This window comes from Lepidochelys olivacea (assembly GCF_965140295.1).
Source record: "Lepidochelys olivacea isolate rLepOli2 genome assembly, chromosome: 4".
NCBI lineage: Eukaryota > Metazoa > Chordata > Testudines > Cheloniidae > Lepidochelys > Lepidochelys olivacea.
This window is the reverse complement of record NC_140414.1, coordinates 17,646,256-17,661,495: the sequence shown is the minus strand read 5'-3', so window position 1 is coordinate 17,661,495 and position 15,240 is coordinate 17,646,256.

Genomic DNA, 15,240 nt, shown 5'->3' with positions numbered 1-15,240 from the left:
TCATTCCCAATAAGAAACACTCCACCTGATGATGCCAATTTAGTGCATGCAGTGAAACAACACTACCCAGCTCCTACACAGCACTTTCCATTAGTACATCTCAAAGCACTTGACAAAAGAGACCGTTATCGTTATTTTACAGATGAGGAAGGGACTTGCTTAAGGTCATCCAGTGGCAGAGCCAGGCTAGAACCCAGGGCTCCTGAATCCCAGTCCAGCCCTATTCACTGCTAGGCCATCCTGCCCAGATTAACATAACTGCCTGTTACCAATGGGGAGAGTTTGCCTTTCTGCATGAGAATTGGGCCACTGAAAACATCGGTTGTGCAGCGTCAGCCTTCTACCTCATGCAAACATACAGGCCTGGGACAACGGTCTCACAAACTAAGAGACAGGGGTCATGTTTACAGCTTACTTTTATTCAGCTCAGATAAACAGATCTTTTTGTCCACTGGCACAGCTTTATTCCCAGATTCTATTTCTTTTTGTTTTCTTTTTCTTTGCACTACAGCAGTCATGCAGAATATTGAGGAAATAATACTAGGTTTAACCCCAGGCACTCACTACCAGGAAATCAAACCACATTTTTTACAGGTATTAGGTGAGTCAGGTTACTTATCCCTAAACCTGCCAATGGTCTGTGTATTTCACCCATCCCGGGCAGTATTCTCTATTCTTTTAGCGTCATGCATGCTTCTGGGTCCACAATCTCAATATTTTAGTCATTTTACTCCTTTGGGGCAGGAGGAGAAAAAAATTCCGTTTTACAAAATAAATAGAATATTAAAAATAAATTTTCTGCTGTGTTTTATTTGGAGTCTTGGAAATTTGGAGTCTGGGTGAGTCTAACAATGATAGAGTAGAGCAAGTTGGCTGAATTAAAAGGCATCCATCCGTTCACGCAGCCATCCATCATCTTACTATGATAGTATTTTTATCCAGTAATGGATTTTAAGGCCAGAAAAGATCATGATGGTCATCTAGACTTACCTCCTCCAGAACACAGGCCATAGACCTCATCCAGTAATTCCTGGTTCAAGCCCATAGCTTCTGTTTGAGCTAGTAGCAAATCTCTTAGAAGGCTATCCAGTCTTCATTGAGCCCTTATTATTGTAGTACCCAAGTTCTGATCAATGTAAATATACATTGTGACCCAGTGTGCCTAGGGCAGCCCTCACTGGAAGTGCCAAGGTCAGGGCAGGCTGCAAAAGGGAGAACAGATACTCCCAAGACCAGTGGGTAACACTGAAGTTAAACTCCCCAACCAGTCACAAACTGTGCTTCTGATCCCCGACCTTGGTTATCAGGTCCAGTACAGTGAGAAGTTATTTTAAAAAAACTACTCACATATACCAAGTATTCTTCTCACTCCAAAGGGTGAGCCACATTACCAGGTCAAAATAGGTTTGGATCTTACCCAAAATATCACACTGCCAGCCAATCCTGTAGTGTCTAAAACTAAAGGTTTATTATAGAGAACAAAAAAACAAAAAGAGAGCTGTTAAATGGTAAAACAGTCATATACATACAAAAACTTCAAAGTCTATCAGGTTCCTAGCAGTATTGGTGAGTTTGCTGGCTTGAAAGTCCCTCTGGAGCACATCTACAGCTTGGATGGGTCGTTCAGTCCTTGTTCAGAGCTTCATTGGTAGAAAGATTACTCCAGAGGTAAGAAGCAGGACTGAAGACAAAATGGAGAAGATGCAGCTGCCTTTTATAGTCTCTTGCCATGCAGCCTGCGCTTCCTTTGTTCCAAACACAAGCTGCCCAGCACATGACCTGGAAGCCATAGAGTTCTGTCCATAGGCAGGCCTCTGCATGCCTTGCTGAGTCATAAGGTGTATCCCTGACCTTTTCAATGGGTTCATTGTGCAGTAGCTGTCCCTTGATGGGCCATCAATCAGACTAGGCGGTGCTGATGCCAGTCTGTCTGGGGGTGTCACCGCTGGATGCACAGCACAAGTTTGAAATACAGACATACCCTACATACCTATGACTCATAATGCAAAGGTGATACAAACATACAAACAAGATAATCCTACTTGGCAAATTATAACATTTTCACAGATCTCTCAGATGGCCTATCTGGCACAACTCATTGCCATTATAGGATATTATGAATATCAATATTGTAAAGTGCCTCCAGATTCCATACAGTGTCACATACATGCAGTTGATTCTCTTCTCAGAAAATGTTTCCAGCAGTACGGCATCATGGACTTGGATAGAAATACTCATGATTTACACCCCTACAAGTGAAAGCAGAAACAGGCCCATCACACCCATTCTGTTCCACACTTACCTCCAATTAGTGCCTTGAGCTACCCCTACGCATTCAGACAATTTAAACAGAGGAGTCAGTTGTCACCAATGGGATTACCATTGACAACCCAGCCCTGATTTCAAATTCAGAGAGGTATAAAATTATTTGAGGTGGTTGATGTGCAATAAAGTAGCACAGTATAAAGCAACTTCAATTAGAACATTGTGACTGAGTTCACTGAACTGTTAGGATAAATCATTAATGAAATCCAGCCTTAATTTCCTTTAAAAACACCATTTTTGAAAAAAAAGATCAGCAAAACCACAATCAGCTGAGACAACGAGGACTTGTTCTGGGTAAGCTAGCATGGTATAGCTTTGGGGGGAAAGCAGGGGCTGGCTGGTCAGACATTTCCCCTTTCAGCTCAGGTCTGGCATTGTACAACTGATCATGTGTATCAAAGAGTCTCTACGTCTTCTGCAGCAAAGGGGTTGAGAGGTGCCGGAGGCAGGGCACTGCATGAGATGGAGTAAGGGTCTGCTCCAATATGGCTCATCATATGTTCATCCGCAGGTGGCCAGTTTTAAACCTTATGCTGGATGATAGGGTGTATTTCAATGGAGACAGGTAGCATAATGAATTTTCATCACTACAGCTCCTTCAACTACCTGAAGGACTTCGGCAGGCTGTCTGTGACAGCGAGTTGGAGATCCAGATACTTTGCCAGAAAGGCTCCACAAAGAATACCTCTACAGAAGACAGATTTAATTGCTCTTCTTCCTTCCTCCCCTTCTTTCCCTCACTGGTGTCAAGGCGTCTATCAAACAAATCTGTCATTCCTCTAGCACGCAGTGTATAAAAACCACAAGGAAATCAGCCACAGTTTCAGTTTTAGGTATAGATTAGTTGAACAAAGATAAAGTCATAGCCCTACCAAATAATGATGTACAGAAAGATCTTTAGCTTTATCAATACTCATAAAAGGCTACACAAATGTCAAATTTCTTCTGTTTGAAACATATTAAGATCTAATTGATTCTCAGCAGGTCTGATTCAGCAAAGCCCTTAAGCTCGTGCTCGACTTCACTAGGACTACACACATGCTTTCTGCTAAGGAGGTGCTTAAGTATTTTGCTGAAGTGGGGACAGCGACTGCACTGGAGGTGAACAGATAATTCAAAGAATATTTTACTGGGTGAATTTCACTTCTCCTGTTTACAAATTGTCTGCAATTCATTATGTGCCAGACCATGTCCGTGCATCATTCTTGGGCTCTAGCTTGGCACCAGGCAGGTCACTGCAAGCAGTTGATAGCTGAAATTCAAAATTTAAGCTGCTTTGATCGGAAAAAGCATGAGGGGAGGGATAACTCAGTGGTTTGAGCATTGGCCTGCTAAACCCAGGGTTGTGAGTTCAATCCTTGAGGGGGCCATTTAGGGATCTGGGGCAAAAATTGGGGATTGGTCCTGCTTTGAGCAGGGGGTTGGACTAGATGACCTCCTGATGTCCTTTCCAACCCTGATATTCTATGACAGATAGGTCAGGTGGTAGGGAGGAAATGAGATCATATTCCCAACTTCCCTCAGCGCTGGTTTATTGATTGTGTGGGTATGTTGTACCCCTTAAAACACATAATTACATAGGAAATCCTTTAACTTCTGTAAATCGGCATAAAACATACTCCATTGCATGCCTCAACACACATCCTTATCTGTCATAAGGATCACCACACTGAAGTGACAGATATTGAAACTTACAAAAACTGGTCTCTTTACAATATCTGCCCTGCTTTGGATATATACAACATAGTCAGGATAACACCTCACCCTGCCAAGGGAACATAAAACCATGGTTTCTGCAATATAGTAATAGGTTACTTTAACTCGTGCTCAGTGAGACAGTACCAGGGCACACAAGGAAGACGTTGATTGTTTGAGCTGTGACTGTGCTCGTATTGACCAATATCTGCAGTTATGGTAATAACATTGGGTCTGACCCGGACATGGTTTGAGTGCTTCCTGGGAGATACACAGTTGATTTCCACAGAAGTTGAGGAATTTCAGCATATTACAGGAGACACTCAACACTTTGAACATTCATGTCCTTTGTTGGGAACAGGAAGAATAAACAGATCTGGGCTTCATACAAAGTGAGCCATTTATCAGTAACACCTCATGGAGGGATTTTTCATACAATAAACATTTTTTCTTTTAAATCAAATTACCCTAAGGGATTGGTTCTTGACCAGGTGTGGAGCAACCATTGTTAATCCCTCAGCTATTTTCTGTAAAACGATTATCACAATAAACTTGTTTGATGCTCTAAATTATAGATTTTGGTATGTACTGCCTTAGGCTGCCTCATTGTAACTCAGAGTTACTTAGCACATCAGAAACCTCCAACCATCCTCATAGCTTAGAAAAAAACATTTTTTCATGGAAGATTTTCCAGTGGTGTGTAATATTCCCATCTAGATTACTATCCCATGGAGGTTGTACCCATCGTACAATAACTGTTGATTGTCTGAGGACTGCATTTGCTCCAGAGAGGAAAATTAGTGAGGGCCAGGGTATAAGCTTAAAAGATTACACCATGTAACAGTGCTTCTTTCCTTAACACTGTATCTAACACCAAAAGGTCATTTTGGAAGACCATTAGAAGTAATAAATTCACTAATTTCCTGGACTTGTGTCACCTGGTTCCAACTCTTTACCATCCGTCAAATTTCATAAAGACTTAAAAGGAAGCCAACAATTATTATTCCCTGAAAACATATTTGTTCATTTTCCCTTTTGTGACAAAAATCTCTTCACAAACAGCCTCTGGAGTTTTGGTCTGTGAATGGATGCCAGTTGCTACTCAAAAAGAAAAGGAGTACGGAAACATTTCCTTCCAGTTTGCGCTCCTTCTAGAGTGAGTGGAGCCTGCAGTAGGTCACGTTTCATTTTTTGCTTTCATTTCCCCACACTCTGCACTCATGTAAGCTGTGACACACTCAGGTACTAACAAATTACTCCTGAGGCTGACCGATTCTGTTCTAATAAACTACTGCAGAAATGACAGCAGCTAGAGTGACACACAGCGCTGGACAGGACGTTCTCATTTAGTCATAGCAGTGGTGTTCATGCCATGGAATGAAAGTGTCTGCCTGCATTTCCATTGTGAATATATGTTTTCAGAAGTTGGTGCTGAATGTCAAATATCCCCTCTGCGCTGACCTGGGCATATAGAACTAACCTCTTTACACACAGAAACCCCATTCATTTCAGTGTGGTTGCAGAGGTGTAATTTAGGGTCAAATTTGGCCCCCTAAGTTTCTAACAGCATACCTTGTGGACCAGCTCTGTTATTTATACTGTATTTTAGTAATATCCATGAGGCCACGTATGGTAGCTATTTGTTAGCAACTATGTCACATCTTACGCTGATGATGAGAGCTTTGAGAATTAAAGTAAAAGGTGAAAAGAATGACGTGGGGCCTGAATGCACAAGGCATGTCCTACTCATTTTGTAACAATAACTGGAAGGAAATGTTTTCAGAGTTACTGACCCAGGTTTGTCAACCACTCACTAACCAAGAATCCAGAGAAAACGTTAACCCACCCTCACTGGGGGAAATGAACAAATAATTTCTGGGGGAGTAATTACTGTGTCCAGCTGCAGGGATCATTACAAGTTTGTTTGGAACATGGTTGAAAATAAAGAGCTTGAACTCTGTAGTTGATCCAGAATGAGGCAATTCATTGTTTGTAACGCTTTCCAAAGGGACCTTCATTCTTAAGAGAGAACATACCATTTGAAATCCCTGAAATACATCCTGCTCTTCCAAAGTCAGCTTCAATTTGCCGATGGAACTTTAGGAGGCACAACAGAAAAGTAGTCATACCTGGGGAGTACCACGGTACAATAGAAGTTGTAGCAGGGCCAGGATCTTTAGTGTACTATAAGGTTCTGATTCTGGATCAAGGCCTAAATTCTTGACACTGCTAAAGCTAGTGTGATCCATTTATTGCTTCCCAGACACAATGGATTTTCAACTACAGGCAGAACTCAGACCCTTGAGTTCAGGTCCTGGCAGGAAAATAAAATAGAATATTATTTTCATTCATTTACGATTTTTTTTTTTTGTTTTAAACCCCATCTGTCATTTTCAAATCTGCAGTCCTGGATCCTTAAAATTCCTTCTGTTTATTATGGAAGCTTCCCCTCCCCCGTTACAAACACGTGTTTGTTCTGAGATGACACTTTCTTCAAATGACCCCGTCTAACAGCTCTGTTCTTTAAATCCAACGGGACACTACTTCCTCCTGTTTATCAAGAGTTAACAATGTTCTGGAATATTCTCTCACAAAATGCAGTACTCTCAAGAAGGCTTTCAAACACTGAGCCCTGGTCTACACTAGAAGTCGAGGTCGAATTTAGCAGCGTTAAATCGATTTAACCCTGCACCCGTCCACATGACGAAGCCCTTTTTTTCGACTTAAAGGGCTCTTAAAATCGATTTCCTTAATCCACCCCCGACAAGGGGATTAGCGCTTAAATCGGCCTTGCCGGGTCGAATTTGAGGTACTGTGGACGCAATTAGACGGTATTGGCCTCCGGGAACTATCCCGGAGTGCTCTATTGTGACCGCTCTGGACAGCACTCTCAACTCAGATGCACTGGCCAGGTAGACAGGAAAAGGCCCGCAAACTTTTGAATTTCGATTTCCTGTTTGCATGGTCACCTGCAGCTTGCCACGCTGGCCAGAGCTCATCAGCAGAGGTGACCATGCAGAGCTCATCAGCAGAGGTGACCATGATGGAGTCCCAGAATTGCAAAAGAGCTCCAGCATGGACCGAATGGGAGGTACTGGATCTGATCTCTGTATTGGGAGAGGAATCCGTGATAACAGAACTCCGTTCCAGAATTCCAAATGCCACAACATTTGTCAAAATCTCCCAGGGCATGAAGGACACAGGCCATAACAGGGACCCGAAGCAATGCCGCGTGAAATTTAAGGAGCTGAGGCAAGCCTAGCAGAAAACCAGAGAGGCAAACGGCCACTCCGGGTCAGAGCCCCAAACATGTAGCTTCTATGATGAGCTGCATGCCATTTTAGGGGGTTCAGCCACCACTACCCCAGCTGTGTTGTTTGACTCCTTCAATGGAGATGGAGGCAACACAGAAGCAGCTTTTGGGGATAAGGAAGATGATGATGATGAGGTTGTAGATAGCTCACAGCAAGCAAGCGGAGAAACCGGTTTTCCCGACAGCCAGGAACTGTTTCTCACCCTGGACCTGGAGCCAGTCACCCCCGAACCCACCCAAGGCTGCCTCCCGGACCCGCCAGGTGGAGAAGGGATCTCTGGTGAGTGTACCTTTTAAAATACTATACATGGTTTAAAAGCAAGCATGTTTAATGATTAATTTGCCCTGGCATTTGCGGCTCTCCTGGATGTACTCCCAAAGCCTTTGCAAAAGGTTTCTGGGGAAGGCAGCCTTATTCCGTCCACCATGGTAGGACACTTTACCACTCCAGGCCAGTAGCACATACTTGGGAATCATTGTAGAACAAAGCATTGCAGTGTATGTTTGCTGGCATTCAAACAACACCCGTTCTTTATCTCTCTGTGTTATCCTCAGGAGAGTGATATCATTCATGGTCACCTGGTTGAAATAGGGTGCTTTTCTTAAGGGGACATTCAGAGGTGACCATTTCTGCTGGGCTGTTTGCCTATGGCTGAACAGAAATGTTCCCTGCTGTTAGCCACGGGGAGGGGTGAGGGGCTAGCCACGTGGTGGGGGGAGGCAAAATGCGACCTTGGAATGAAAGCACATGTGCTATGTATGTAATGTTAACAGCAAGATGTAGCCATAGCTCTAGAAAAAGTGTCTTTTTAAATACCACTGTCTCTTTTTTTTTTTCCACCAGCTGCATGTGTTTCAAGGATCACAGGATCTTCTCCTTCCCAGAAGCTACTGAAGATTAGAAGGCGAAAAAAACACACTCGCAATGAAATGTTCTCTTAGCTCATGCTGTCCTCCCACACTGACAGAGCACAGACGAATACATGGAGGCAGACAATGTCAGAGTGCAGGAAAGCACAAAATGACCGGGAGGAGAGGTGGTGGGCTGAAGAGAGGGCTGAAGCTGAAAGGTGGCGGCAGCGTGATGAGAGGAGGCAGGATTCAATGCTGAGGCTGCTGGAGGATCAAACTAATATGTTCCAGAGTATGGTTGAGCTGCAGGAAAGGCAGCAGGAGCACAGACCGCCGCTACAGCCCCTGTGTAACCAACCGCCCTCCTCCCCAAGTTCCATAGCCTCCTCACCCAGACTCCCAAGAACGTGGTGGGGGGGCCTCTGGCCACCCCACCCCAGAGGATTGCCCAAGCAACAGAAGGCTGGCATTCAATAAGTTTTAAAGTGCTGTGTGGCTTTGTCCTTCCCTCCTCCACCACCCCTCCTGGTGCTTCTCTCCTCCACCACCCCTCCTGGGCTACCTTGGTAGTTATCCCCCTATTTGTGTGATGAATGAATAAAGAATGCATGAATGTGAAGCAACAATGACTTTATTGCCTCTGCAAGCGGTGATCGAAGGGAGGAGGGGAGGGTGGTTAGCTTACAGGGAAGTAGAGTGAACCAAGGGGCGGGGGGTTTCATCAAGGAGAAACAAACAGAACTTTCACACCGTAGCCTGGCCAGTCATGAAACGGGTTTTCAAAGCTTCTCTGATGCGCACTGCGCCCTCCTGTGCTCTTCTAACCACCCTGGTGTCTGGCTGTGTGAAACTAGCAGCCAGGCAATTTGCCTCAACCTCCCACCCCACCATAAACGTCTCCCCCTTACTCTCACAGATATTGTGGAGTGCACAGCTAGCAGTAACAACAGTGGGAATATTGGTTTCATTGAGGTCTAAGCGAGTCAGTAAACTGCGCCAGCGTGCTTTTAAACGTCCAAATGCACATTCTACCACCATTCTGCACTTGCTCAGCCTGTAGTTGAACAGCTCCTGACTACTGTCCAGGCTGCCTGTGTACGGCTTCATGAGCCATGGCATTAAGGGGTAGGCTGGGTCCCCAAGGATACATATAGGCATTTCAACATCCCCAACAGTTACTTTCTGGTCTGGGAATAAAGTCCCTTTCTGCAGCTTTTGAAACAGACCAGAGTTCCTGAAGATGCGAGCGTCATGTATCTTTCCTGGCCATCCCACGTTGATGTTGGTGAAACGTCCCTTGTGATCCACCAGTGCTTGCAGCACTATTGAAAAGTACCCCTTGTGGTTTATGTACTCGCCAGCTTGGTGCTCCGGTGCCAAGATAGGGATATGGGTTCCGTCTATGGCCCCACCACAGTTAGGGAATCCCATTGCAGCAAAGTCATCCACTATGACCTGCACATTTCCCAGGGTCACTACCCTTGATATCAGCAGATCTTTGATTGCGTGAGCTACTTGCATCACAGCAGCCCCCACAGTAGATTTGCCCACTCCAAATTGATTCCCAACTGACCGGTAGCTGTCTGGCGTTGCAAGCTTCCACAGGGCTATCGCCACTCACTTCTCAACTGTGAGGGCTGCTCTCATCTTGGTATTCTTGTGCCTCAGGGCAGGGGAAAGCAAGTCACAAAGTTCCAAGAAAGTGCCCTTACGCATAGTGCCCTTACGCACACGAAATTTTCGCAGCCATTCGGAATCGTCCCAGACCTGCAACGCTATGCAGTCCCACCAGTCTGTGCTTGTTTCCCAAGCCCAGAATCGGCGTTCCACAGCATGAACCTGCCCCATTAGCACCATGATGCCCACATTGCCAGGGCCTGTGCTTTGAGAGAAGTCTGTGTCCATGTCCTCATCACTCACGTGACCACGCTGACGTCGCCTACTCGCCCGGTATCGCTTTGCCAGGTTCTGATGCTGCATATACTGCTGGATAATGTGCGTGGTGTTTAATGTGCTCCTAATTGCCAAAGTGATCTGAGCGGGCTCCATGCTTGCCGTGGTATGGTGTCTGCACAGAAAAAAGGCGCGGAATGATTGTCTGCTGTTGCCCTGACGGAGGGAGGTGTGACTGATGACATGGCTTACAGGGTTAGCTGACAGGGAATTAAAATCAACAAAGGGGGTGGCTTTGCGAGAAACTGAATGGCCCCCTCAAGGATAGAACTCAAAACCTCAAGGATAGAACTCAAAACTGGGTTTAGCAGGTCGTTGATTTCACAGAGGGAGGGAGGGAGGAGAAAATGAATACAAAACAAATCTGGTCTATTTCTTGTTTTGATCCGCTTCATCTATCTTTATACATCTTGCTGGCAGCAGACTGTGCAGTACGACCGCTAGCCATCATCATCTCCTGGGTGCTCGGCAGAAGACGGTGCAGTATGACTGCTGGCCATCATCTTCTGCTGGCTGCTGATTAAAAGACAGTGCACTGCCGGTAGGACTCAATCGCCATGAGACGAAACTTAAAAGGGAAATGACCTGGCTGAATCACTCCCATGTTTGCCCAGGCGCCCGGTTAAAAGAGCACCCAGGACTACGTTGATGACGGCTACCAGTCATACTGCACTGTCTGTTGCCAAAAGGCAATAAACTGCTGCTGTGTAGCAATGCAGTACCGTGTCTGCCAGCACCCAGGAGACATACAGTGATGGTTAGCTGAGCGGGCTCCATGCTTCCTATGGTATGGCGTCTGCACAGGTAACTCAAGAAAAAAGGTGCAAAACGATTGTCTGCCCTTGCTTTCACGGAGGGAGGGAGGGAGGGAACAGGGGCCTGACAATATGTACCCAAAACCACGGGCGACAATGTTTTAGCCCCATCAGGCACTGGAATTTCTACTCAGAATTCAAATGGGCGGCGGAGACTGCGGGAACTGTGGGATAGCTACCCACAGTGCAACGCTCCAAAAGTCGACGGTTGCCTCGGTACTGTGGACACACTCCGCCGACTACATGCACTTAGAGCATTTGTGTGGGGACACACACAATCAACTGTATAAAAACGCTTTCTACAAAACCGACTTCTATAAATTCGACCTAATTTCGTAGTGTAGACATACCCTGAGGAAAGATCTTACTTCCTCTCCCATGCTTTTTCATAATATATCAGAGAAGTGGCTCATTCCCGTGGTTCCACTAAGGATTCCTTAATTGGGACGGATCCACATTTACATACAATTTAAGCATTGCTGTTCACCTTCATTGCAGGTCTCAGAGAAACATTGATGGAAGGAAAAAGAGATGCTTTTTAAAATCACCAATTTTGGTGGTGTAGTTTATGGCCAATTCTTCTGTCAGTTATACAAGTGTGAATTTGGAGGAAATCCACAGAAAGCAAACACCTTACAGCTTTTTTTCTCCCCATGTCATCCTTTGTCTCAAGTCTTGGGAAGCAAGCAGAGAGAGAGAATCCAAAGAAACAGGGGAGGGAAAGAAATGAAAGAGTCAGTTTTTAAATGCAGACCAAATACTAGTAATAAAAAACACCTAGATCTTATATAGCACCTTACATTTTGCAGATGGGGAAACTGAGGCATGGGGCTTTGAAGTGATGTGCCCAAGGCCACCCACAAATTTATGATAAGCCTATACCTGGTCTGCTGAGAGCATCTTAATGAGATACAGGTGACCTGAACATGGAGAGAACTATTGGACTATATGCCTGAAGGCACTGGTGAAATGCAACACGCCTTGACCTCCGTGGGGGGAAAAAAATTGAGGCAATGATAGAAAAAGCCAGTGGAGCTGAATGATCTACATGAACTATGAACAGCAGTGCACAGAACACAACATCTACGAAAGATCAACTGAAGCCAACAGTTTCGTGTGCTGCTCTTTTAATGAGCCTGCAAGCTGTTTTTAGCACCCCTTGAACAAAACAGGAGAATACTGGAGAATCAAGTCAGCACACCTCGGATTCTGGAGAATCCAAGTCAGCTGGGAAGGTCTGGATCCTGCTGGATTTGAAGGGAAGATGATTATGTTAGATCTAGATGGTGATCCATTGGCACGTTGGTTTTAAATTCCTCAAAAAAACCAAGAAAAAGAACAAAAAACAAAAAATCCCCCCAAAAATGTTATATGCAAGACAGAACAGCCTCAGACAGTCATAAGGCTAGAGACCCTGACTCAAGACAGCACTCACACATGTGCTTTAATCATGTTCTTAAGTCCCATTCACTTCAATGTTGTCCCATGGGACTTAAGAATGTGCTTAAAGACTGCCCTGAAAAGGGATGCAGTCCTGAATCAGGGCCATAACCCTGAGGATTGCAGGAGCCAAGAACAATATTGAATGTGAAGGCTGGAAAATCTTCCCAGACTTGAGAACAGCAATAGCTGGCAACAGCCAACATTTAATACCCACGAAGCAAGAAAATTCAGAGGCTAGGTTAGGAGTTTGCTTTGCAGTTTAACTCACAGCAGCACTGTACTGGGTGTATCTGTTTGAAAGGGAGCAAAGGATTCAGTTTTCATTCAGATTAATAGATATAAGAAGGACTTTGATTGTTCTTTGTTTTGGTTTATTGCAGACCTCTAACATTAGCCAACAGTTTCTGGTAAACTGATAAGAAGTCAATTGATGCATAAGGATTACAGTAATTCCACCTGTACGTAAGTGATCAAACTCTAGGGTGGAGGTGAAAGAAACAGAGTTTATGGCTGTCGTGTTGTTTCGGCCTTGGATTAAATCCAAAACAAACGATTTATTTAAAACAAACAACTGAAGGCATCTTTAATTCAAAGGATGCCTACGACAACACCCAGGGTTGGAAACTGGCTCCTGTTGGCTGGTCTCTCATGGATGGCAACGGAGCTGAAACCTTGCGCTGTGATAGACAGGACACAGGCCTATCTTGAAACTATTGCATTCAATGTCACTGCATTTAACACAAGGTTATCTATAGGTTTGAGCCAGCCCTTGAAAGCATGAAAACTTCAAAAACCATTATACTGAGATGGGCCAGGCAACATGTATATGTGTTCCTGGCTCTCTGGGTGGGGCCCCCTATGGAATCTCAAATCACTAGGGAGTGATTAAAGCAAAATCCCACAGCTGCCTATGCAGATACCCAGCCGCTCTGAGATTTGTGCCCCTTGGCGGAAAGGTTTTACCTGTTTTTAGGAGGCTTGGAGACAAAATATTTCTGGGTATAAAAGATGGAGTTTAAATGGTCTCAAGAGCTTTCCTTCATGATTCAAAAAATATATGTGACCTTTTGTCTGAGGATGGACCCAACCCTGTTGGAGGATTGGAAGGACTTTGACCTGCCAGATTCCCCAATGTGAATAATGGGTGACTTCTCATATAATTTGCATGGATTTAGACATTTCTATTGTTTTATATGTTGTCCATCTATGCTTTGGTCCTTAAATAAATGTACTCTGCTTTGGAAGAGCTGTGTGGTCACTGGTAACCTCTGGCAATCCCTGGTCATAGCCTTTGGAGGAGTGAAAGCTAAGTGCAGGAGTGAATGTTAGTCAGACTTGCTGGGGAGAATCACAATGCAATCAAGCGGACTGCAAGCCTAAATCCCTGGTCTTGAGAGAGAAGGGACATAGGTCCTTGCCCACAGAGAGAGGCGACAGCTGGAAGCCTGAGTTCTGAGAAGGCATTCTTTGAGCAGACCATGAACAAGGTCAACGACCCGAAAACTGTGACAGTTGTTTCCTTGAAAGCGGAGGCCAGATTCCTTTCTGCAGTTAGGGATGGAAAGCTGAGAGATACAAAGAATATCCATAAATTATGGCCAAAGTTGGAAGCAGGACTCAAATGAGCGGCAAGAGCAGCTGCAACCACGTCGCGTGGGGTTGTCTCCTCAAATGCTGATTCTACAATGGAGGTAAAGAAAACAAAAAGGTACAATCATTCAAGGAAGTGCTTGTGGTATAGGTGCTAGTTCAGAGTCTTATTGCGCTGGTGAACTCTGCGGTCTCTTTGCAAGGGAGGTGCACAGCACTTTAGAGCCATATTATCCTCCTGCAGCAGAGTAATATCTCCTTGAGAATCTGACACCATAGGAGTAGAAATGTGGGAGGTGAAACTGAGGAGCAGAAAGGGAGGGGATAGAGTGGCAGAATCTCCAGAAAAACCCCTGCGGAACCAAGAAGATATTTGGTTTTGATTCCTTTAGATGCAAATTTATTTGTAGTCGAAACAGCTGATGCTCTGACTGAGGTAAGGCCTTGGCTGAGACTAGGCTGGTAAACATGAGATCCATGCAGTTGTATTATACACAAATCAGTGTGCATCTCTCAAGTTTGTGGAGCTAGATCTGCCATGTGGTGCCAAGTCCAGTCTGGAAAATAACTCAAATCCCAATTTGGATGGCAAAGTCCCTCTTTTTCCATTTTTATTTTTAGGATCATTCAGCGATGAAGTGGGAAATGTAAAGGCAGTGGAGTAGCCCTGTGTTTTAGATGGAGCATTGTGGCCTTTGAACCAGACCTGGTACATTTGGCATTCATATGCAAAGCATACCCCAGAATTAGGATTCTCCTGGTATGCCATCCATCATGCACAGCAAGGGGAACTCCTCAAAGAGCTTGTTGAGCTCATGAACCTTGTATTCCATTTGAGTTTGTTATTACTGGGGATAAGTAGACTGCAGAAGTCATTGGCACTGGAAATTGTCAAGGCCAAGAATTTAGCAAAATTCAAAAAGGATTGGAAATGTATATGGATAACAAAAATAATCAGAGGTTACAATAATTAACACAAATTTTGGAAGCGTTATTAAGTCTCATGCTTCAACACTCAAGCCAATCTCTAGCTACTGGAGATCAGAACAAGACCTCACATGTGGGATAATAAGTTCCCCATCTGTCCAACTGTGGGGTTCTTACACCATCTTCTGAAGCTTCTGGCAGCTGGCCATTGTCTGACAGAACACCGGACTGGATGGGCCCCAGATCCGCTCCAATATGGCAACTCCTGTGTTCTGTTTTTGGGCTTTGTTCTAAAAGTTTTGAACATCTCCGATCCTTGCCGCAAAC